Here is a 26,701-nt window from a genome sequence, read left to right as displayed (position 1 = left end):
TCAGCACTGTGGAGTTTATAGCCTCCTAGCTACAAAAGGAGTGGAGGTACAGGAAAAAAAGTTTTTTCCAACCCCTGGTTTATAGTCTGCCCTGCTTGATAGTAGAGAATGTATCGGTTTCAAATCAACCTGCTTTGCAGGGCAGTCTACATGTTAGGAGCAAGAACTGCCTTGCATTGGAGTAGTATTGGCCTGCTTTATCGAGTCCCTTTGCATGGTGGCCTGTACGTCACGGGCAAATAAATAATGTTCAAGCCCTTGATGTTTAGTCTGCCCTGCATGGCAGGTGTGTTGGGGGAACAGTATCAATCTGATTTATTGCTTTCATGGCTGGGAACAGGTTGCGATGAAGGGAACAGGAGATAGATAAAGGAGGAACAGGAAACGGACGGAGAGAGTGATCATTTTTCTCTTTCAACTCATTCAAGAGAAAAAATAAAGCATGTATTAAAACAAACTACACCTGATGATGGACACACAGTTTCCGAAATGCATCATGTACTCAATAAAACACGAAAAGCTGTGAGTAGAGGGGTTTTTTAATTCATACTTCCACTGTTGTAAATATTTGTTCCACCTGGGCACCATTCGCGACTTGAACACAGGGGAGATGGAATTGTCACTAGTACGCAAAGTACCCTCCGCCACAGACCATCAAGTGCTTGTAGCAGAGAGATCAGGGCACACGTAGCCTCATTTAGACCCTCATTTTTCCCTCCCTGAACACGCTAATAAAATATAAAAGGGAATAGCTAATATTGGTCTCAAATACCCTGCGTCACGTAGTGCACATTGGCTTGCAGGGTGTGTATGTAGATGTAACTGAATATCTTCGACTATCTTGAATGAAATTTTCACTCTACATCGGAGTGTGCGCTGATATGAAACTTCCTGGCAGATTAAAACTGTGTGCCGGACCGAGATTCGATCTCGGGACCTTTGCCTTTTGCGGGCAAGTGCTCTACCAACTGAGCTACCCAAGCACGAGTCACGCCCCGTCCTCACAGCTTTAATTCCGCCAGTATCTCGCCTCCTACCTTGCAAACATCGCAGAAGCTCTACTGCGAACCTTGCAGAACTAGCACTCCTGGAAGAAAGGATATTGCGGAGACATGGGTTAGCCACAACCTGGGGGACGTTTCTTCCAGGAGTGCTAGTTCTGGAAGGTTCGCAGGAGAGCTTCTGCGAAGTTTGGAAGGTAGGAGACGAGATACTGGCGGAATTAAAGCTGTGAGGACGGGGCGTGACTCGTGCTTGGGTAGCACAGTTGGTAGAGCACTTGCCGCAAAAGGCAAAGGTCCCGAGTTTCGACTATCTTGATTGTCACGTTTGCTACGTGAGTTCAATGTCATATATTCTTGAAAATCTGCACACCCTATTGTGTGCAGCATATCTCAAAATATTGAAATGTGACTGAATTCCTAAGGTACCAAACTTCTAAGGTCATCGGTCCCCAGACTTACACACTACTTAAACTAACTTACGCTAAGAACAACACACACATCCACGCCCGATGGAGGATTCGAACCTCCGGCGGGAGAGTGCAGAATATTTCCAGACACCCAGAGGGGGGGAGGGGGGGGGGGAACATCACCACCTTACTGTAACACCTCGGCTTTAATGTCAAGTGTGTCCAGCGAAAGGCGGAAAGTACTGAAACCGCATCTAGTCATCATACAGTATATTTGCGTGTGGCTCCCAAAGCCGGATTTCATGAACCGATTTCCCAATACCCTTTCTGGTTGGTCACCTAAACGCTCCAATATCGATGCTTGGAATGCGGTTCTAGTTCATGGATTACCACTTCCACCGTCGATTGTTTCTGAATCGTTTCTGTAACGTTCTTGGGTTGTCAGGTAACGTCTTGTTTTCAAAAATTTTCAGCTCAAACGGACGGAGTAACTTTTTGTGCAGTGAATGGGAAGTAGAAGTATTCGACTGAGCATGAAGTCAACCTCTAATAATCGATCGAAGAGAGCGCCAGTCATTGTGCCGACTAAATCAGAAATAGAAATATTTGATTTCCAGACGCCATATTTGAGAGATCTGGCAAACTCGTTCCACTCCTTAACATGTAAACATGGCAGCGGAGAACTGTTTCCGGAATACGGTTTTCGACTTCCGGAAGTTGTGTCGCGTGTGAGTGGGTACTATACGAGGGTAGACAGTGCCTGTAACCTGTTGAGCGGCCGTAGTTGCACAAACGGTACCAGCGATGACCGCGGCGATAATGATAATGACTGCGATGACGCGCCGTGCGTCACCTGGCCGCCTGCAGAGGCGGCGGGGGCGGCTGGTGATGGAGGCGTCAGCTGACGCCTGATGGATGGCCCGCACCGTCCGCGCCGCTCCGGCATCGCTCATCGGCCGCGATATATATGGCGCAGCCCGGACCCCGGATTGTGCCGTTATAAATACCAATAAGAGTTTTTTTGTTGACGGCGGGCGGGCAGAGCGGATCGCTGCCAGCCGGCAGGGAGCTTTTTAAAATTCCGCCATGATATACGGCAGCCCGAGGCGAAGCCAGAAAGTCTTCCGCGGGGCGCACGTGCAGGAGCAGCTGCCTGCTGTCCGCGCCACCGTGCCGTCCACTTCTCTACAGCCACGCTCTGCCACCAGGCGGGACGCCTCTGATACGTGCTGGGAAGGATGTCACAACAAGATGTCTAAACAGAATGACACAGCTTGTTAGGTTAGCAGACATACAGTGGGTTAAAAAAAAAAAAAAAGTGTCCCACAGTACTGATCAAAACTACACCGAAGCGCTAAAGAAACTGGTAAACGTCCGCGCGAGACGTACCTTCAGTGGTCACAGGTTCCTTTTGCTGTCGTAACACATCACATGTATACTGCCACATTTGTAAACAAATATGGCGTCTGGAATCAGCTGCGTGCAAGGTTCGTATAGCAGAAGAGAAGACGTAATCGCAAAGTGCAAAGAATATACATCGTAACAACATTATTACAGAATAATTGCTTTAAGCATTTGGCGGTGTTTGTTTTGAGGTGTCAAATATATGTGTGTGTACTTCAGGTGGTATATAAATCCAATTCTGACAAGTTAAAACAGTAAAAATTCGTACTCGTTTATACAATCAGGTGAAATGTTAAAATGGCTTAAACTTCATACTTGTTAATAACAATTAGGTGAAATGTTACAGACTTTAATTACAATGATCATATTGGCTACAACAGTAAAATCATACATACATTACACTCTTTGATTGGGATTAATAAACGGATGTGAGGTGAGGGGCTGGAGGCAGAAGGAGAGGTAGAGAGACAGAAAAAGTTTGTGTGTGTGTGTGTGTGTGGGTGGGTGGGTGGGTGAAAGGGAGACGGAGAGGGAGAGGGAGAGAGAGAGAGAGAGAGAGAGAGAGGAAAGTGTGGTTATATGAGAGCAAACATTTATATGGCAAGGAGTCTTAAGATTGCATGTTGCATATATTAGCTGCCTAAAGGTTGGGGTAATACATTGGTTAATGCTATAAAATATGCAGATAGATATACATTTGTGCCAGTAGTTGACGTACATACAGTTTTAAACGGTGACTGGTAACAGTGAACTTGTTGTTTCATTTAATGTCAGTAACAGTCACGGTAAAGCCTAACCTAAAAATGTTCGAATTTAAAGTCCCATAAGATTTCACACACACATGAGCATATGAACTGGTATGCGCATGTGTATTCAAATACTGAGATATGTAAACAAGAAGAATACGGCGCTGCTGTCGGCAACGCCTATACAAGACAACACGTGTCTGGCAAAGTTGTCTGATCGGTTACTGCTGCTACAATGGCACGTTATCAAGATTTAAGTGAGTCTGAACGTGTTGTTATAATCGGCGCACGAGCGGTGGGACACAGCATCTCCGAGATGGCGATGAAGTGGTGATTTACCTGTACGACCATTTCACGAGTGTAGCGTGAATATCAGGAATCCGGTAAAACAACAAATCTCCGAATCGCTGCGGCCAGAAAAAGATCCTGCAAGAACGGAACCAACGACCACTGAAAAAAATCGTTCAACGTGACAGAAGTGCAACCCTTCCGCAAATTGCTGCACATTTCAATGCTGGACCATCAAAACGTGTCAACGTGCGGACCATTCAACGAAACATTATCGATATGCGTAGTATCATTGCCACAGATACTACTAAACGCCGGCCTCGGTAGCCGAGCAGTTCTAGGCGTCACAGTCCGGAACCGTGCGACTGCTACAGTCGCAGGTTCGAAACCTGCCTCGGGCATGGATGTGTGTGATGTCCTTAGTTAGGTTTAAGTAGTTCTAAGTTCTAGGGGACTGATGACCTCAAGTGTTAAGTCCCATAGTGCTCAGAGCCATTTGAACCATTTTGAACTACTACAACGCCGCGCCAACACAACGTTGGCAGCCCGTCGTCTGCCGAGCACAGCGCACTCTAGCGGGCTGTGCAGCTCGACGGAACTGGAGTGTGCCTCATTCACTTCTTAGCTAGATTTAAACCTACGCAAACGCACTTTCATAATCGGCCCTCAGCCAGTTCGGTAATGTTTGCATTGATTTTCTGAGAAGGGCCCAGCAGGCTTAGTCCCTGAGAATATGTCTATTAGTTCATGGTATTCCATGTTACGAGATTGTCAGTTCATAGCCGCAGCTGCAGTCCTACAAACTACTGAAGATCAGTAATTTCATTGTACTATGTGTTTCTTGAATAATAATCCTTCTCTCTAACAGTGTGCCGTACCGCATATTATTGCAACCTGGACTCCTTCAGCTCCTATCGACTCTGCCTCCTACTTATTTGCATTTAATAAAGAGCTGAAAATGCCCACGTGTTTTGTGCCTCTAAATAGTGAGACACAATAATATGGGCTTTCGGATCCGAAGGCCCTCGTGTACCCTTGACGACTGCACTACACTAAAATTTGCACCTCACTTGGGCCCGTGAACACCGACATTGGACTGCTGATGACTGGAAACATGTTGCCTGATCGGACGAGTCTCGTTTCAAATTGTATCGTGGGGATGGACGTGTACGGGTATCGAGACGACCTCATGAATCCATGGATCCTGAATGCCAGCGGAGGACTGTTCAAGCTGTTGGGGGCTCTGTAATGGAGGGGGGCGTGTGCAGTTAGAGTAATATAGGACCCCTGATACGTCTAGATACGACTCTGGCAGGTGACAGGCACGTAAGCATCCTGTCTGATCAGCTGCATCCATTCATGTCCATTGTGCATTCTTGGGCAATTTCAGCAGGACAATGCGACACCCTAGATGTCCAGAATTGGTACAGAGTGGCTTCAGGAACACTCTTCTGAGTTTAAACACTTTCGCTATCCACCAAACTCCCCACACATGAACATTAATGGACATATCTGGGATGCCTTGCAACGTGCTGTTTAGAAGGCATCTCTAGTGTTCTGCGTGGTCGCGGGGACCCTACACGATATTAGGCAGGTGTACTAGCTTCTTTGGCTCTTCAGTGCAGATTTCTCATAATTCGCTGAGAGTTAGGTAATTGATGAGACGGAAGGGGGTATGCAAACCTTGGTACTCTTCCCCACACAGACCACAGTGGCTCCCGCTTGTAGATGAACTTGCAGTCGAGACATGTTGAAGATGAAAGAAAGTAAAAGGAAGCGGTAGTAATCCGTGGTCCCGGCGGGAGCCTTTGTGAGTAGGAGCGCGCGCGACTGCGGTTGCTGCAGCGGTGGGAGCCGGGACGCAGACAGCCATTGTTTGGACAGAGCCGCAGACGCAGCCGCGGTTGCAGGTGTGGGAGGCGCCTCTGCAATCTGTGGCGGGCGTGCTGCGTGGGAGCGGGCGACGTAACGGCGCCTGGAGAGTGTTAAAGCTCCCCGCCGACCGCCGTAAAACAGCGGGATTTTCAATTCATTGCTCGCGCCACGCGCGGAGGGCCCGGCCGCGACAAAGGCTGTACAAACATTAAAAGCGGCGCTCGCCAGCTGCGGGGGACGAATTAGAACGAGAGAGAGAGGAGAGCGTGAAGCAGGGGAGGGTGAGCCCCTGGTCGCCCTTTGGCAGCCGCGAGAACGTGTCACGCGCACTCCGAGCGGATCCCCTTGCAAGCCCTGCAATATCACCTTTTACCGCCGCGTCCTGAAGTGTCCGCTCCTGTAAAAGGTTATAGAAAACAAAAATTCTAGACTGCAAATGCAGCTACCTTCACAAACACGTATTTGACTACATCTACTTCCATATCACGCAAGCCACCTCACGGTGTGTGGAGGAGGATACACTGTGTACTACTGTGACTTGGACTTGTCACGAAACGTGCCGCTCTTCTTTGGCTCTTCTCTATCAGTCCAGTCTGGTACGGATCCCAGACTGACGAGCAATGTGGTTCAAATGGCTCTGAGCACTATGGGACTTAACATCTGAGGTAATCAGTCCCCTAGAACTTAGAACTACTTAAACCTAACTAACCTAAGGACATCACACACATCCATGCCCGAGGCAGTATTAGAACAAGCGACCGTAGCAGTCGCGCGGTTGCAGATTAAAGCTCCTAGAACCGCTCGGCCACAACGGTCGGCTGATAATTTAGGTTAAGTAGTATGTAAGCTTAGGGACTGATGCCTTTAGCAGTTAAGTCCCATAGGATTTCACACACATTTAAACATTTTTTTTCTGCCTTTCCCGCGATTAAATTTATTTGGTCGTTCCACTTCGAATCATCCCGTGCACGTACTCTTAGGTACGTTTTGGGAGTAACTGCTTCCAGTGATTGTTCTGGAATAACGTAATCATACAATAAAGAGTCTTTCTGTCTATGTATTCGCAGTACGTTACATTGTTTATGTCTAAGGTCAATTGTCACTTCCCGCTCCAATCCTCTATCCTCTGCAAGTCTTTCTATTTTTCGCTACACTTTTCTAGCGTGGCGACTTCTCTGTATGCAACAGCATCATCCCTCTAAAGCTGTATGGAACCTCCGACGTCATCTACTAGGTTGTTTATTTACAGTTTGAAAAGTTGGTAAGGGTATCACAGGGTAGGTTCTGTTGAGTAATAATCATCAAGAAAAAAAATTTATACGTTGCACTGTTTACGATTTAATTAGCTCTGAAGTTCGCCGATCAGGTCGTACGCGTGCAAACTCAAGCACTTGCACGCGCTAAAATGCGGTAATCCGTAAACGCCTTCGGGGTTCGTGAGCTACCACTCGCTCAGATGTTCATTAGGTAAAATGTGCCCATTTAGGATGTGATAAATTTAAACTAGGTGAGCAAAAGCTACGTCTGTTCTGTGTTCTGTTCCCTAGAAATTCTCTAGTCCAGTCACACATTTGGTCAGATATTCCCTGCGCTCTTATTTTGTTTATTAGGTGGCAGTGCAGAACTTTATCAAACACCTTACGGGAATCTAGGAACACGGAATCTATGTGGGCGCTTGTACCTACTCCTTTTCGACTCACGTGGGCGAACAGAGCGACCTGGGTTTCATACGATCGTTGTTTTCTGAACTCATATTGATTCTTACAGGCCGACGGCCTTGCCGCAGTGTGACACCGGTTCCCGTCAGATCACCGAAGTTAAGCGCTGTTGGGCTGGGCTAGTACTTGGATGGGTAACCATCCCGTCTGCCGAGCGCTGTTGGCAAGCGGGGTGCACTCAGCCCTTGCGAGGCAAACTGAGGAGCTACTTGAATGAGAAGCAGCGGCTACGGTCTCGTAAACTGACATACGGCCGGGAGAGCGGTGTGCTGACCACATATCTCCATATCTGCATCCAGTGACGCCTGTGGGTCGAGGATGACACGGCGGCCGGTCGGTGCCGTTGGTCCTTCCAAGGCCTGTTCGGACGTAGTTTAGTTGTAGTTTTATATTGATTCATACAGAGGAGATTTCCGTTCTCGAGGAATGTCATAACATGCCGGCATAAAACATGTCCCAAAATTCTACAACAGATCGATGTCACAAACATAGGCCTATAGTTTTTGAAGTCTGTTCGACGATCCTACTTGAAAAAGGGAATTACCTTCCCTTTTTCCGATCTTTAGGAACGCTCCGCTCCTCACGAGACCTACGGTACGCTGCTGCTAGAAGGGAGGCAACTTACTTCGCATTCTCTATTTAGAATCGAATTGGTATCTCGTCAGGTCCAGTGGCATTTCCTCTGTTAAGCGATTTTACTTGCTTTCCTGTCCCCTGGTCACTTAACTCGCTGTCTGTCATATTTTCATATATGCGACGATTTAAGGGAGGAACTGTAGAGTTGTCTTGCTGTGCGAAACAGTTTTGGATGAGACATTTAGCATTTCGGCCTTCTCTGTTTGTCCTGCGTTTCATTGCCGTTATGGTCGCAGAGTGTCTGGACAGATGGCTTCGATCCGTTTATTGATTTAACGTAAAACCAAAACTTCCTAGATTTTCTATTAAGTAAAATTGAGACTTTGTAAAAGAGTGGGAATATTCTAGTCTTCCTGACGCTCAACACTCCCTATAACATCCAACCACGATAAGTTGGTGGTGGTGGTGGTTAGCGTTTAACGTCCCGTCGACAACGAGGTCATTAGAGACGGAGCGCAAGCTCGGGTGAGGGAAGGATGGGGAAGGAAACCGGCCGTGCCCTTTCAAAGGAACCATCCCAGCATTTGCCTGAAGCGATTTAGGGAAATCACGGAAAACCTAAATTAGGATGGCCGGAGACGGGATTGAACCGTTGTCCTCCCGAATGCGAGTCCAGTGTGCTAACCACTGCGCCACGTCGCTCGGTCAACCACGATAAGGCTCTATTGCAAAAACTGGTATACTGTCTTGGAGAATGACTGATTTACAATGTTCTTTTACAGTGAGTATCAAAAAGAATCATCCGATTCGGCACGTCTGTGTTTCTGAAACTAATAAACATATACAATGAATTTTGATTTTTGATGAACGGGAAACTCACAAAGCTTTTTTTTTTCCATACCTTTTCATAGGTGACCAATATGCCCCCCTTGAGATGGACGACATGCATCAATGCGGTATTCGTGGTCTAGCGGTTCTGGCGCTGCAGTCCGGAACCGCGGGACTGCTACGGTCGCAGGTTCGAATCCTGCCTCGGGCATGGGTGTGTGTGATGTCCTTAGGTTAGTTAGGTTTAAGTAGTTCTAAGTTCTAAGGGACTTATGACCTAAGATGTTGAGTCCCATAGTGCTCAGAGCCATTTGAACCATTTTTTTGAATGCGGTATTCAAATTGTTCCCACTCTGCAGCGAGAACGTCTTGAGTTACGGCTTCCACAGCTGTAATTACGAGATGTCACAGTTCATTCGTGGTTGTTGGTAACAGAGGCACATAAACAGAGTCCACAAGAAATAATCACAGACAGGCAGATCCGGTGACCTTGGAGGACACGTGGCGCTCTCTGGGAGTGTCGATCGGCCGTGAGGCGTACCGAAATAGTCCGTGCAGTTGCGATAATGCTGTGTCCCGGATGGCGCAGTGGGTACCGCACCTGCCTAGTAGGAGGTCCTGGGTTCGAATCCCGATCCGGTCGCTCGTCGCCTCTGATTCCGTTTAATGTCCCGCTGCAGCTGACAGCAGTGATCCCCATTCAATTTACATATAGTGTTTCACAGCTACGGGATCTGCGTGGGGTCTGTTCTTTCGAAGCAACAGACGCCACGCACTCAAATTAGAAAACAACATTGATAGAGTATAGGACTCGGTGCTAGCAGACAGGCGAATAACGATGTCAGAATTGTCCACACTACGTGTTGGCAGTGCTCAGGCCCATCACACGCTCCATGGATTGCCGAAAAGTGTCTGCAAGATGGATACCGAGAACTCTGACCCCCTATCACAAGAGTGCAAGAATAGAGAACAGCCTCGATCGCTTGATGCGGCACGCGCGCGATGGTAATGGGTTCCAGCGCAGAATCATCACAGACGGTGAGACATGGATACACCGCTTTAACCCAGAATCCATGGTCATCTCAGTGACGTGAAAGCATTCCAATTCGTCAAAGAGGAAAAAGATTCAAAGTGTCACCCCAAGCAGGAAAGGTTATGACGACACTGATCGGGGACGTGAAAGGTGGAATTCTCCCTGATTTCCTCCCGCAAGGGACCTTCAATGCGCGCGCTACTGCGAACCCTCACCAAACTCAGGTGTGCCATTCAGCGAAACAGACCAGAGCTCTTGAATGAAGGTGTTGTGCTCTTGGGCGACAAGGCAACACCACACACAGTGAGGCTGTCACAGGATCAGATTCGTCGCTTCGGATCGGAAGAGTGTATCACCCTGCCTACAGCCCCGATCTTGCCCCGTCGGACTTTCACCAGTTTCCTACGTTGAAACCAACACTCTCGGGAAGTCATTTCCAAACCAATGCTGAGGTGGAGCAGGCTGTGAGACAATTCCTTACATCGCAGGGCACCGAGCTTTACCAGAGTGGGTTGTCCAAACTGTCTTCATGCTACTATAAATGTCTCAGTATCGGTAGTGACTATGTCGAAAAATATTGCAAGGTTCACAGTTCATGATACTATGATGTATTTGTTTTCAGTAATAAAGTTTTCGTGTGAAAAATAATGACGTCCATAGTATTATGTTGATATTCTCACGTTGGGTCCGTCTATGTGCAACTGAGTAAACCAGTTCTATCACGCCATACGCGTTTCGCCTTTACTTTTGGAACGGTTCTTAGCTGCTGTTTGTAGCTTACTGGTTTCAAAGCTGTTCTTCTGCTTCCAGTTTTCTGATTTATCGGCAGCACAGCGCTGAGAATATGAACGCTCGTTTTCTTCCTGAAGAAAATGTTTTTTCATATTGTCAGAGCTGTTCTAGCGATAATTCCAAAGACTAGGAGCGGAAGAACAGCTTTGAAACCAAAAGGAAAATTATGTTCATATTCTCAGTGCTGTGTCAGTGATAATTCCAAAGACAGGAGGCAGAAGAACGGCTTTAAGACAGTCAAAGCGAGCACTGATACCGATCCTCAACTACCAGCGTTGCCACTTTCAAAAAATAAAGGCGAAACTCGTATCGCATGATAAAATTGGTTTTATTCAGCAGCACATATACGGACCGAACGTGACAATTATCAAATAACAGTTCCGTGTTTACCGAAAAATGCAACAGATTACGTGATCAGACTAATATCTAGTATTAATCAAAGGAATAACGACATTAGGTGCTAGTGTGCATTGAAAGAATTCAATAGGGAAAGTTGGAAATATATATCGTACAGGGGCACGAACCCGGATTCTTCCGTTTCTCGGAAACGGTCGCCTTGACCGCCTTCTTTGTTTTGTCTCATTTTGTTCGTTACTGCCCGTTGCATTAGTTCGGGGCGACACCCGTCCAAGTTCATCGTTGATGAGAGCAGCTGACCCTCTGACCGAACACGCTAAGCTACCGTGCCGGCGCCGCTTCGGTCATCTGGACACGCTTCCTGACTGACTCAAATTCCTAACTTATCCACACACAACTCAGTCTGACATAGTGCACTGCTCATTAACTTCACTCTTCGCAGCGATCACTGATTCCTGTAGGAGTCTGGGCGTGTTTATATATATATATATATATATATATATATATATATATATATATATATATATATATGTTCTTGCGGATATGTCTGAAAGAAGAGACACCACTCGTTCCACCGACCCTTAAACTGCGCGGCTGGTCCAGTCAGAGGTTCGAGTCCTTCCTCGGGCATGGATGTGTGTGTTTGTCCTTAGGATAATTTAGGTTAAGCAGTGTGTACGCTTAGGGACTGATGACCTTAGCAGTTAAGTCCGATAAGGTTTCACACACACATCCCTTAATAGTAGAAGTATAAACGCTTTCAAGTTAGGGGTGTGTCATAACCTTCCTCCCCCCGTATGGCCGCCTGCTGGCGGCTCAGTTCAACACACCCCTAACCAGATCGTCGGCTGGCGGCTGCGTCCGTGAACTCGCTGCTCTGGGTCAAGAACGCCGCCTGCCTGCAGAAGTCCGGGCGGCGGTCGCCTCGGCCCCTGGACGAAGATCAATGCTCCCCACTCCCACTGCCACCCCCGCAACCGCCCCGACTGCTGCCGAGGCCGGTGGAGCGCCTCGGCGAACCCTTCTGCCTTCAGACGCCGTCCAGACGTCGCGCGTCGTAAAAGACGGCGCCGTCTTTTGTCTTTTACTGTTCCCGCCGACTCTTAATTAAATGGGATCCGGCCGCGGTCTTACCAACACACAGGGCCGTCCATCGTCCGGCACCGCTGATGAAAGGACATCTTCCTCCCCCCCCTCCTACCGTCTGCGGACACCCGAGGAAACTCGGAAGAACATAGTGACCCACGGAGAAGGGAGCGTCCGCTTTGAACTTCTCTGCAGACGCCCCGCGAGTTCCGAGCCGTGCCTGCTCGATCTCTCAGCACTGACACAGAGCGACGCGTATTGCTCTTGAAATGAGCCATCCAATTTCTGTGAGTACAAAGCGGGCCAGTTTCGCAGAAAGACAACACTGCAAGGCACTCCCTTAGTGGCTAAACTTCCGCTGCCGTTTCGCGGAATACGAGGGCGCGGTGGTTACAGCATTGAACTCACAAACGTGTGGAGCTGAGTTCAAATACCTCTTCCGATACTCCAGATTTGTGCTTTATTTGACTTTGTATTACCAGAAGGATTGCTGGGAATGAAATGTTTCGTAGTCCACGACACGCTGCGTTTCTCACGTACAGATTGGTCTGACCAGCCACCTAATCTGAAGATGCGTTTTCACGGGGCATACTTGCGGAAACGTTTGTCCGCAATACTGTTCATATCAACACGGACGTAATGTGACTGCAGTAGACAGCCATACTGCGGTATGGCCCGATGGCCCGGTAATATTGATGATGGAGCAGTCTGTTGCAGTTATTATCCGAGTTGCTGTCAAATTTGTCCACCGAGGGTGGTGAATTTTTTGTATGGCCGAGCCATTCCTACAGCTATCTCGCCCTCACGCTGACAGCATTGCAGCGCCACATCGTAATCCGAGCAGTAGCGAAATATTATTTCGTTTCAGTTTGAAAAATGACGCGTCTACATAGAGGCACTCGATTTGTGTGCTTCTGCAGGAATGTAGAAGTGGGCAACGAGACAAAATTCCGTAAATATGAAACGACACAAAATTCCATAAATACGATACGTAAAACAACGAGCATAGCAATGGAGCACACAAAAATACGTAATGTTTACAAGGGCCGTAATCTGGAAAAGAAAATTCTAATTGCTAGCGTCATAGTAGACCGTCCATAATTTTATTCTGCAGGGTGATTCAAAAGTACGCTAACATTTGAAAATCAATTAATTCACGGAATAATGTAGATAGCGAGGTAAAAATTGACACTCACGCCTGAAACGACATAGGGTTTTATCGCAACCAAAAACAAGAGACCGAGCGAAGTGGCGCAGTGGTTAGCAGACATGACTCGTATTCGGGAGGACGGCGTTTGAAACCTGCGACCGGCCACCCTGATTTAGGTTTTCTGTGATTTCCCTCAATCGCTTCAGGCAAATGCCGGGATGGTTCTTTCGAAAGGACACGGCCGACTTCCTTCCCCATCCTTCTCTAATCTGATTGCACTGATGAACTTGCTGTTTGGTCCCCCCCCCCCCCCCCCCCAAAATCAACCAATTAACCAAAAACGAGAGCAAAAACTGGCCAACAGATGTTGTCAATGGACAGCAACCGTCAGTGACGCCGCATGACAGTTGTATGTAAAATAAGCTATATAGAGAGAGGGTATCCACCCCATACTGCTACACACGAGAAAGATCTCCTGCGCACAGTGTTCGGTGAGGATCGCGTACCGAGCCGCCATATCCGTCATGCTTCGCCTCCCAGGTCCCTAAACCTCAGTACGTGTTATCATTGGCTGTGGGGTTACCGGAAGTCACAAGTCTGCCGCGATCTTCCAGCCTCATTAGGGATGCTAAAAGACAACATCCGACAGCAAATTTCTCACCATACATACTGATAATCTGTACAGTGCTGTTCATAACATTGTCCGTCGACTAAAGGTATTGTTAATCAGTGACGGCCGACATGCTGAGCATTTGTTACAAAGAACATCGTCTTTGCTAAAAATTAGTTTTTATGCTAGTTTTTTGCTTTTGCTTCATATGAAGCGCCATCTATTCGTTATTTTGTACACTTTTTTGGTTTCGATAAAATCCCGTGTCATTTCAAGCATGTTTGTCAATTTTTACCTCTCTACCCACATTATTCTGCGAAGTATTGAATTTTCAAAATGTTAATGGGCCTTTGCTTCATCCGGTACAAAGTTCCCTAAGACCGCCAAACTCTTTTTTTTTATTCTTTATGACGTGGGTTTCGTTATTACCGCGGTTATTACCGCGGTTATTACCGCCTTAAGCTGCTGGTAAAATCTGCAAAGCCTGTTTCGATAGACTAGTCATCATAATGTTCGTAAACAATTCACAGCTTCATATCAGCCTAAAAGAAATATTGTCGTCAAATGCTAAAACCATGAATTACACACTGTTCTCATATAGTAATATCAATTACATCGTCAGTCTATAAACACCGTGATACATTCATCGGCGTTAACGGTGTGAACAGATTCAAGATATATAACCTACACTGAAGAGCCAAAGAAGCTGGTACACCTGCCTAATATCGTGTAGGGCCCATGCGAGCACGCAGAAGTACCGCAACACGACGTGGTATGGACTCGACTAATGGCTGAAGCAGTGCTGGAGGGAACTGACACTATGAATCTTTCCGGGCTGTCCATAACCCCTTAAGAGCACGAAGGGGCGGGGGTGGGGGTGGGGGTGGGGTGGGGGGGGGGGGGAATAGATCTCTTCTGAGCAGCATATTGCAAGGCTTCCCAGATATGCTCAATAATATGTCTGCACAGTTTGGTGGCCAGTGGAAGTGTTTAAACTCGGAAGAACGTTCCTGGAGCCACTCTGTAGCAATTCTGGACGTGTGGGGTGCCGCATTGTCCTGAAGGAATTGCCAAGCCCGTATCTAGACGTATCAGATTGCACACGCCCCACACCATTACAGAGCCTCCACCAGCTTCAACAGCCCCCTGCTGACATGCAGGGCGCATAGATTCATGATGTTGCCTCCATACCCGTACATGTCCATCCGCTCAATACAATCTGAAACGAAACTCGTCCGACCAGACAACATGTTTCCAGTCATTAACAGTACAATATCGGTGTTGACGGGCCCAGGCGAAGTTTAAAGCTTTGCGTCGTGCAGTCATCGTGGGTACACGAATGGGCCTTCGGCTCCGAAAGTCCATATCGATGTTTCGTTGAATGGTTTGCACGCTGACCCTTGTTGACGGCTCAGCATTGAAATCTGCAGCAGTTTGTGGAAGGGTTGCACTTCCGTCACGTTGAACGATTCTCTTCAGTCGTCGTTGGTCCCGTACTTGCAGGATCTTTTTCCGGCCGCAGCGATGTCGGAGATTTGATGTTTTACCGGATTCCTGATATTCACGGTACAAAATGGTTCAAATGGCTCTGAGCACTATGGGGCTTAACTAATGAGGTCATCAGTCCCCTAGAACTTAGAACTACTTAAACCTAACTAACCTAAGGACATCACAAACATCCATGCCCGAGGCAGGATTCGAACTTGCGACCGTACCGGTCGTGCTGGTCCAGACTGTTGCGCCTAGAACCGCTCGGCCACTCCTGTCTGCTTCACGGTACACTCTTGAAATGGTTAGTACGCGAAAATCCCCACTTCATCGCTACCTCGGACTTGCTGTGTACCATCGCTCGAGCACCGACTATACCACCACGTTCAAATTCACTTAAATCTTGATAACCTACCATCGGAACTGAGCAGTAACCGATCTAACAACTGCGCCAGACACTTGTTGTCTTATACAGGCGTTGCCGGCCGCAGCGCCGTATTCTGCCTGTTTACGTATCTCTGTATTTGAGTACCTATGGTTCAAATGGCTCTGAGCACTATGGGACTCAACATCTTAGGTCATAAGTCCCCTACGTAGAACTACTTAAACCTAACTAACCTAAGGACATCACACACACCCATGCCCGAGGCAGGATTCGAACCTGCGACCGTAGCAGTCCCGCGGTTCCGGACTGCAGCGCCAGAACCGCTAGACCACCGCGGCCAACCTATGCCTATACCAGTTTACGTCGTCTGTCTGTAAGAACCGTGACTGTTAGTGTACTCATTCATCGATGTTAACTCTGTAAACAGATTCATGAATACGATGTATATTTACTTTTCTTTAAAGTTTATAGCCATTTACGGTCCAGTTACAACGTTTTTGTGTGACAAATTACTTTATTGCTTTACAATTTGCTGTCCTATATAACACTCCAAAAATTTAAACGTTCAAATATCAAAAGGTGGAAATATATAAAAAAAACGCCGACTGTATATTATTATGGCATCGAATTTTACAACCTTGTCAAGTATTGTATCATAGTAGTGTTTAATGTGAAGAGCGTTCCAATACAACCTTTAGAAATAAATATAGTGCCGAAAAATCTTATGTTTCCCACACTACCCGACATTTCCCTATTTAGTTCTTGGGGAACTGTCGCAATAATTTTGCTTGTGAGAGCAGACTTCGCATTAGCCATGTGGCGTGTGTCTTGATATCCAAAAGTGTACTGGTTATCAGCGTGCTGCTATATCCGACATCGCCTACTTCCTGCTGCACATCGTCCATTTTGCACTGACAGCAGCTCAGTGAAATAAAAGTCTATCGCCGAATACTGTGTATCGCTTTTCTTCCACCCGATACACGAACACGAAAGTTTCGTGGTGTTCTAGCTTTTGTGACTGATTTATTGGCTCAGCGCGAGGGGTATTGCTCAGAAAGAATTCTCTCATTCGACTCTGGCGGGAAAAAATCGAAAGAGCAAGAGGGAGTTGTGCGACATAAAAGAAAGTTGGTAGGCATGTTTCTGCATCTGAAAGATGAGGTCTATTTAAATTTCCCGCCAGTCACATAAGAGTGGCACCAGTAATGCCACTATGTGGATGCATATCAGGTTTGCTGTAAATACACGCTGTAATGGTCGTGAGATGGTAAGCTGATGTTAATTAAGAATGCCTTTAAGGCGACAGAGACACCATTTGCAACACCCCACTGAATTTGTCGTGTAACAGTCCTACCAGAAGCTGGATTTTCCTTCTGCGATATTGCAAAGGGACTTGACAGGAATGTAGCCACTGTTCATGACTGATGGCAGCGGCAGTCAAGAGAATGCCACTCGCAAGAAGACAGCGCTGCGGACGGGATCGCACTGCATCTGCAGCAGCAATTGGAGTAGCAGTTGGCGCCACAGTGACGCAACAAACTGTTGCAATTCGGTTACTTCAAGGACAGCTCCGAGCCAGAAGCCCTGTAGTCTGCATTCCATTGGCCCCAAACCGCCGCCATTTGCAACTTCAGTGGCATCAAGTGAGAGCTCATTGGAGGGCAGGGTGGAGGTCTGTTGTGTCTTCAGATGAAATCTGGTGCCAGTGAGGGCCGTGTGTTGGTTAGAAGGAGGCCAGTAGAATTGAATACAAGCATGAAAACGTGCATGTATTGTGTTGTACGGCTGCTGGAAGCCAGTTAGTGGGATGGAATCCCATGCCTGTCAACACAGTGACGGTTAATGCTGTTTGTGGATGACGCCGGAGTTGCGTCCGATGATGTCTCTTATGAGCTAGACAGTTGAGGACCTGCAACCAACTTGCCTGAGTGCTGGACACACTAGACCTACACCTGGTGTTATGATGTGGAGTGCGGTTTCGTATGACAGTAGGTGCAGTCTCGTGGTTATCCCACGCACTGTCACTCCAAATTTGTATGTCTGTCGCTGTGCTGGGATTCATGAACAGCTTTCCATGGGGTGTTTTCCAACAGGAAAACACTCGACCACATACCACTGTTGTAACCCAACATGCTCTACAGTGTCGTCATGTTGCCTTGACCTGCTCGATCTCTAGGTCTGTCTCCAATCGAGCACATATAGGACATCATCGGACGATAACTCCAGTATCATCCACAAAAAAAATGGCTCTGAGCACTATGGGACATAACATCTGTGGTCATCAGTCCCCTAGAACTTAGAACTACTTAAACCTAACTAACCTAAGGACATCACACACATCCATGCCCGAGGCTGGATTCGAACCTGCGACCGTAGCAGTCAGTATCATCCACAGACAGCATCAACCGTCCCTATATTGAGTACTGCTCGAGTGTGTGGGATCCGCACCACATGGACTGGAAGAAGACATCGAAGCAGCTCAGAGGGCCGGTTGCTGTGGCCGAGCGGTTCTAGGCGCTTCAGTCCGGAACCGCGCTGCTGCTACGGTCCCAGATTCGAATCCTGCCTCGGGCATGGATGTGTGTGATGTCCTTAGGTTAGTTAGGTTTACTCAACAATCTGATAGCGATTGGACACAAACGATTCCATCTGCCACCAGAACTAATAAAATTATACCACAACAGCATTTTGACATCAATTGTAGGATACGGGTCAGGAGTCTGGGCCCACAGGCTCACGAGGGTCATGCCTGCCATGGCTGTATGAAGAGTGCAGCTAAATATGCTCCTGAGATCAGTAGGGGCATACAGAACAACTCCGGGGGGAGCGCTGACAGTACTAATGGGGCTCTGTCCGCTCGATATAAAGATCAGAGAACAAGCGACATGGTACTGGGTCAAAAAGGGAAACAGGGATAAAATAATCGAACTAACGGAGATTCGCGTGGAGAACAAAATGGAAATCAGACGCAGGGGGGAAGAGCTTTGGCAAGAACAGTGGGACAATGAGGAAACCGGTCGCAGAACACTCGAATTACTGCCCAATATCGGGGAGCGACTGCAATTAAAACATTTCAAACCTTCAAGAGGACTGCTGCACTTTCTTACTGGTCATGGACCCTACCCGGCATACCTATGCCGGTTCGGGAAACGGGCTACCACAGCGTGTGACTGTGGGGCCACACCAACACCCCAGAACATGTGGTGTATGAGTGCCACCTCTTCGACGACGTAGCGGCGCAATTACGTCAACAGTTACCCAACCATGACACGTACCACCTGCTCAGGCATGACCACTTCTCAATCTTGCAAAAATTGGCAAACGAAATCTCACACAAAGTCACAAAGGAATTCCTAAGGAACAACAATTAAGATCTCACATTGCTACTGACTTGGCTCAGTGCACTTGTCCCGTTCCGCCGAGACTTCACGGCTGGAATCCGTCACGTCTGGGATTAGGGGGGGGGGGGGGGGTGCACCTTTGTTACCGATTCAGACACTCACCGGATTCGACATTAGGTTAAGTTAGGTTAGATGTAGGATAAGCTAGGATAGCAACACTAATATAGCACTGCAGCGATCAACCACTCCGGGCCTAGCCGGTGCTAGGGGCATTTTCACCGGGATTAGCTCGGTGAACACGGCCAACAACGTAGGTTTATACAATGCTGGCACACCTGTAACGCTGCAGGTAGAGTAGACTACCATAAGTAGAAATAGGCTAACAGAATCTAGACACAATAGTAGTGCCCATAGTGTGATTAAAAGAACTAACCATAGAATAAGCTGTAGTTATAACACTTGTATTGTATCAATTTAAATAAAAAAGTCTAGGGCCTCAGATGTTAAGTCCCATAGTGCTTAGAGCCATTTGAGCTCAGAGGCAAGCTGCTAGATTAGTTACCAGTAGTTTCGATCAGCTTGCAAGTGTTACGGATATGCTTCGGGAACTCAAGTGGAAATTCGTGGAAGGAAGAAGACATTCATTTCGAAGAACCCTACTGAGAAATTTTAGTGGACCGGCATTCAAAGCTGATTGCAGAATGATTTCATTGCCACCAATGCACATTTCGCGTGGGGACCACGAAGATAAGATACGAGAAATTAGGGCTCATACGGAGGCATATAGATAGCCGTTTTCCATTCACGCTGTCTGCGAGTGGACCTGGAAGGAAAACGGCTAATAGTAGTAGAGCGTATCCTCCGCCACGCACCATGCGGTGTATTGTAAGGAGATGTACATATTGACCGAGAGCAACAGATATGGAACTCCATCCCACAAACTGACATCCAGCACCTGTACAACGCAACACATCCATGTTTGCATGCTTGCATTCAATATTCTAGCGGTTACACCTGTTATTAACGTGCGAGGGTGAGTCAAATGAAAACCTTAAATTTGTAATAACAAATCTAAATTTCGTCCTCTTCTCCTGTAAGTTGGTAAGCTTGCTACAAACAGCGTGCAGAATGGCCTGTATGTGGCAGCATAGTGCAGATGCACACATACCGTCGCAGTATCAGTATGAAGATGGCCGCCCCACTTGCGACTTGCACCAGGGAAGAACAGTGTTCTGTTATTCGGTTTTTGCGTAGTGAAGATGTGAAACCAATTGAAATTCATCGACGAATGAAGATTCAGTTCGGTGATACATGTTTGTCACAGCAGCAAGTCTACAAATGGAGTAGGAAGTTTACAAATGGCGTGACTTCAGTGGAAGATGCTCCTCGTCCAGGTTAAGCACAACGAGTTGTGACTCCACAGAACATTGCAGCAGTTGAAGCCACACTTAATGACATTGCAGCATGTTTACAGATTATTCATGGGTCAGCACACCACATTGTGCATGATGTGCTCCAGTTTCACAAAGTGTCTGCAAGATGGGTGCCACGGCAGCTGACTCCTGAAATGATAGAACGACGTGTTGATGCTTGTGAAGAACTTCTTCGGCACTTTGAACGAGAAGGTGATGGCTTCCTTGCAAGAATCGTTACTGGGGACGAAACCTGGGTTCAGTTCCACCAACCGGAAACGAAGAGAGCGAGCACGCCATTCCTCATCACCAAAATCAAAGAAGTTTCGAACAGAACCATCAGCAGGGAAGGTTATGTTGACTCTCTTTTGGGACGAAAACGGCGTCATTTTGGAGCATTAAATGCCTAGAGGGACTACTGTCACCAGTGCATCATACGCAGATCTCCTAAAAAATCATCTGCGGCCTGCAATCAAATCAAAGCGACGTGGATTGCTGTCAGCAGGTGTCCTTTTGCAACATGACAATGCAAGGCCCCACACTACCCATACAACAGTTGCAACAATCACAGACCTGCATTTTGAGTGTCTTCCTCGTCCACCATACTCACCAGACCTTGCCCCAGGTGATTTCCATATGTTTGGACCACTCAAAGACGCAATGGGAGGAAAGAAGTTGCTCTGATGAAGAGGTACGCCACGCGGTGCATGAGTGGTTGCGCGGACTACCAAAAGATTTTTTTTTCTAAAGGAATTTATGCACTTTGTAAGCCCTGGAGGACTTGCATTGAGCGTGGGGGAGATTATGTTGAAAAGTGATACAGCTTTGTACCACGTCTGCACAATAAATAATATTTCATTTGACTCACCCTCCTACCAGCATTTCACATTTACAATGACTTACCTCGCGCTGACGATAACCGGTGATTTTGCATCGTTAATCACTTAAATATGTTACCTTGACAAATGTATTCGCGAAATTTCATTACTTTGCATTAACTGTTTTTTGGTGTTGCAATTTTTTTTTTTCCGTCAGTGCATTACAGACAATATACTGCGTTCGTTATAGATGACACCGGTTTGCCGGGATTCGTTTCCAGCAAAAACTCCAAGGAAGGGAGGAGCTGCTGCCAGCTCCTGGATTTTCCTTTCAGGAAGTGTTAGTTTTATTGTTAATAACGCACGAAGTAGGCTCGATGCTGTGTGGAGGGATGAACGAGGGCGAGGTGTGTACAATTTATGCTCCACGCTCCTGGCTATAAAAGAGAAGTGTGTTTAAATGGTAAATAAGCAGCCACTGCAGATGCGTCACACCCAGGCCTGAGTTACAGGGTAAGCTGTCTAGTCCCTTAAAAAAAGGAAAACAAACAGAGCGACTGGATACCCTTTCACGTTTAGGCCCCTCCCGTGTCGCGCTTATATAGCGTCGCTGTAAACAGGAGGCGTGATTTATTGGGCACCGCAATCCCTGGTCGCGTGTAGCGTTTAGATTAAATCACGGCGGTCCCCTCCCCACCCCCCACCCCTCGGTTAATCCGTGCAATATCCGCGGTCCGTGACGTCCTCCGGCCACGGTGGGGGGCGCCATCAGACTTTGCCGTTAAATGCGCTACGCCACTCCAAGATGGAAGTGAGCCGCAACATACCAGTTCAGAATACAACCAAACAGCACCTACTCTGTACCCAAGAACAAATGTCTTATCGGTATTTTATAATGCTCTTAGATGATGCAGTAACCACACGTTACATTGTTACTAGGAAGAAAATGGCTGTCACGAACTTAGTCACCTTAAGCTGACATCTGCTCCCTGTAGTCCACCGGCGCTAAGCGTTGTGATTCGCCGGCCTCATAGATTTGCTGTCGTATGTACATTATCAACAGTGAGGTAACTGAATGCTGTGTTTCTGTGCGAAATGCAGGAGCAAGGGCCAACTTCTAGTACTGCTCCGGTCCGTTAGCGTAAACTGCGAAGAGATATTGGAAATGCCGGCCGTGGTGGCCGAGCGGTTCTAGGCGCTTCAGTCTGGAGCCGCGCTGCTGCTGCGGTCGCAGGTTCGAATCCTGCCTCGGGCATGGATGTGTGCTGTCCTTAGGTTAGTTAGGTTTAAGTAGTTCTAAGTTCTAGGGGACTGATGACCTAGGAAGTTGAGTCCCATAGTGCTCAGAGCCATTTGAACCATTTGATATTCGAAATCAACTTAAAACTGTCATATCGAACCTATTTTTTTTTCTTTTGTTTTTTACTAATCTGGCCAACAGTGAACAGGGACGTGTTTTGATAAAAGGATAGAAATTAAAACAGAAACTACGCAATGTGACGATTTTGACACAAGTTAGAGTGTAGAACTGTACTTTGATAGTACGACAGATGAGAATATCCAATGGCTAGAAAAATGTTAAGTGATTGCCATCATATCTTAGAAGAAAGATTAAAGAAAGGCAAACCTACGTTTCTAGCATTTGTAAACTTAGAGAAAGCTTTTGACAATGTTGATTGGAATACTCTCTTTCAATTTCTGAAGGTGGCAGGGGTAAAATACAGGGAACGAAAGGCTATTTACAATTTTTACAGAAACCAGATGGCAGTTATAAGAGTCGAGGGGTATGAAAGCGAAGCAGTGGTTGGGAAGGGAGTGAGACAGGGTTGTAGCCTATCCCCGATGTTATTCAATCTGTATATTGAGCAAGCAATAAAGGAAACAAAAGAAAAGTTCGGAGTAGGTATTAAAATCCATGGAGAAGAACTAAAAACTTTGAGGTTCGCCGATGACATTGTAATTTTGTCAGAGACAGCAAAGGACTTGGAAGAGCAGTTGAACGGAATGGGCAGTGTCTTGAAAGGAGGGTATAAGATGAACATCAAAAAAAGCAAAACTCGGTTGATGCTGAGGAAATTAGATTAGAAAATGAGACACTTAAAGTAGTAAAGGAGTTTTGCTATTTGGGGAGCAAAATAACTGATAATGGTCGAAGTAGAGAGGATACAAAATGTAGACTGGCAATGGCAAGGAAAGCGTTTCTGAAGAAGAGAAATTTGTTAACATCGAGTGTAGATTTAAGTGTCAGGAAGTCGTTTCTGAAAGTATTTGTATCGAGTGTATCCATGTATGGATGTGAAACGTGGACGACAAATAGCTTAGACAAGAAGAGAATAGAAGCTTTCGAAATGTGGTGCTACAGAAGAATGCTGAAGATTAGATGGGTAGATCACATAATTAATGAGGAGGTATTGAATAGAATTGGGGAGAAGAGGAGCTTGTTGACTAGAAGAAGGGATCGGTTGGTAAGACATGTTCTGAGACATCGAGGGATCACCAATTTAATATTAGAGGGCAGCGTGGAGGGTAAAAATCGTAGAGGGAGACCAAGAGATGAATACACTAAGCAGATTCAGAAGGATGTAGGCTGCAGTAGGTACTGGGAGATTTAGAAGCTTTCACAGGATAGAGTAGCATGGAGAGCTGCATCAAACCAGTTTCAGGACTGAAGACCACATCAATAAAGATTGCCATCAAAAATTAATTATTCGTGCGCAAAGCCTCCGTTTTTTGTATTGTCCGGCCACTTTGTTTTCATTGAGATTGTATAACGATGCACAAAATTTTTTAATGTAATGCAGAGATAGCGAAACAGCAAGAACCAAGTTTTGTGTAAAATGCACTTACTGCGTGCTGAGAACAATAGTCTTGTAGTACTATAAAATTTGCGTTTCGCAAAACCCCACGCAAAAATGTGTTTTGCTCGACTTCAAGGGAAGTAGGGCCCTGAAAGTAAGTACAGTTACTTTTGTATATTGTATACTGGCGATCTGGTTGATTGGTGCAGTGACGAAGGGTCAATAAGAGTTGCAAATAAACAAATTTCTTGAGGCACGAAATATTCTCGGTCGTATTTAGGCGAGCCGTCGCATGTAAAGTCCTGTCGGCGGCATTTGAGTAATCGCGCGCTGTCGCGCGCAGAGTCTCTCATAAATAAAATGCGTTCATACGTGACACGATACAATAACGATGTCTCAGAAGTTAGCAAAATTAATTTCATAGTTTCCTTAACAACTTTCTCGTTGGAAGTTTGAACAAAATCCAAAAGAACGAAATTTCACCAGCGGCGACATTTTTCGTTACACAACGGAACAGTTTCACACCTTTTGCAATATTTTATCTTTTGTCTCAGAATATTTTCATATCTCACTATAAAATGAGTACCACATGCATTTACACACTTTGAGAATGTTGACATACTATTTTCAATCCATATATGCCATCGCTTTATTTTTTTACACAGGTTGAATTTTTTTTCAGAATTTCTTTTAATGTTAGTTTTTATTTTTTATTTATTTATAAATTATTTTGTAGCAACTGGCAAGAACCATCTTTTGGAAAGTATTCCATCACATTCTAGACTAAAAATAGGGCTACGTAATATTTTTTCAGAATCTTTACTAACATTTGAAATTATCACTAAGTGGCACTAACGTAGGGCGGCGATGTGACGCTTATTTCCTTGGTGGCCGCTATAGTAGGCTGGGGACAGGGTGCCATTGTAAAACATGAAACTGTCAAGAAATCATCAAAACGTTATCGACAGGCCGTCTCTATGGAGTGATTCGGGGATTTACCTGCCTATGTACGAGGGGACTTACACGTTGTTATGGCAGTAATCACTTTTATTGACTGCTGCACTACATTCCATCGTGACACAGATACTTGACACTAGTTTTCAACATAGTCGCCATACCTCGGTAAACAACGGTCAGAATGTTCTACCAGTCGTTTAATTCCCCAACGGTAGAAATCCGCTCCTTCGTCCCGGAGACATGCGTCCACGTCCTCAACCTTGGAAAAAGGTCTCTCGCTCCAGATCTGTTGCTGCTCGACGAAAATATGGAGATCCGATGGTGCAAGACCTGAACATAATGGCGGGTTCTTCGAAACTTGCCGTAGACAACTCTCAAGCACAGCTTGTGCTGTACGCGTCTTATGGGGTGTTACACAGTCATGCAAGAGAACAGTATCTTTGCTTTGTTTTTCCAGATCTCTTAAAAAAGTAGCGTGTCCACAGTTTGCAGTACTGCAGACGATCTCGGGCGATGGAACGAGCACTGCATATAGACATGTGCATCTACTTAGCAATGTCCGCAACAGTAACTCTGCGATTGCTGCGAATTATTTCCTTGAATGCCTGGACGTTCCCATCTGTGACCGATGTCTATGCCGAGGCAAACTGAGGAGCTACTTGATTGAGCAGACTTACGGCCTGGAGAGCGGTGTGCCGACCACATGCCCCTCAATATCCGCAGTCAGTGACGCTTGTGGACTGAGGATGACACGACGGTCGGTCAGTGTCTTTAGGCCTCCATGGCCTGTTCGGGTGTAGATTTTTTTTTTATTAGCGGGTCCACCCGCGTCTGTGTAGTCTGGTCAAATTGTTGGCACCATTTCCCTATGACTGATCCATATACCACCGGACTTACACGAAAAATCTGTATGCAGTTTAGACGTTTGTCCCGCGCACTTCAACTTTGGAGTACGTTTCCAGTTGTCGATCCATTTCAATCGCTCACTGTGCTGCACCTGCTCACCATACAGCAGCAGAATCCGGAACACGTACTGTCCTTCGACAATGCGCCTCTCTTGTTGCGCAGTGGTCTTTCGGGGGATATCACTTGAAACCCTTATCTTAGAAGTAGGTTAAATAAAGGCAAACCTACGTTTATAGCATTTGTAGATTTAAAGAAAACTTTTGCGAAATTTGACTGGACTACACTCGATGAAATTCTGAAGGTTATCAGGGATGAAATACATGGACGGAAACGTTATCTGCAACTTACGCAGAAACCAAATTGCAGGTGTAAGAGGCAACGGCTATGAAGAATAAGCAGTAGTTGAGAAATAAGCGAGACAGGGACGTAGAAGGTCCGCGACATTCAGTCAGTACTTCGAGGAGCCCGTGAAGAACCAAGGAGAGATTTGAAAAGAGAAAATGTTCAAATGTGTGTGAAATCTTATGGGACTTAACTGCTAAGGTCATCAGTCCCTAAGGTTACAGACTACTTAACCTAAATTATCCTAAGGGCAAACACACACACCCATGCCCGAGGGAGGACTCGAACCTCCGCGGGGACCAGCCACACAGTCCGTGACTGCAGCGCCTTAGACCGCTCGGCTTGGAAAGAGAAATAAATTACAGGGATAAGAAATAAAT

General features: G+C 46.5%; 1 long non-coding RNA gene and 1 pseudogene across 1 annotated transcript in view; both read left to right on the top strand.

Moving 5' to 3' along the window:
• LOC126259773 (uncharacterized) overlaps nucleotides 1-26,701 on the top strand; it is a 593,974-nt gene that overhangs the window by 333,395 nt on the left and 233,878 nt on the right. The gene's annotated exons all lie outside the window — the stretch shown is intronic.
• Nucleotides 7,492-7,608, top strand: LOC126261498 (5S ribosomal RNA; annotated as a pseudogene).

This window comes from Schistocerca nitens, chromosome 5 (genome assembly GCF_023898315.1).
Source record: "Schistocerca nitens isolate TAMUIC-IGC-003100 chromosome 5, iqSchNite1.1, whole genome shotgun sequence".
NCBI classification, from domain to species: domain Eukaryota; kingdom Metazoa; phylum Arthropoda; class Insecta; order Orthoptera; family Acrididae; genus Schistocerca; species Schistocerca nitens.
Note: the sequence above shows the minus strand (reverse complement) of the source record. Positions and strands in the feature narration are given on the sequence as shown.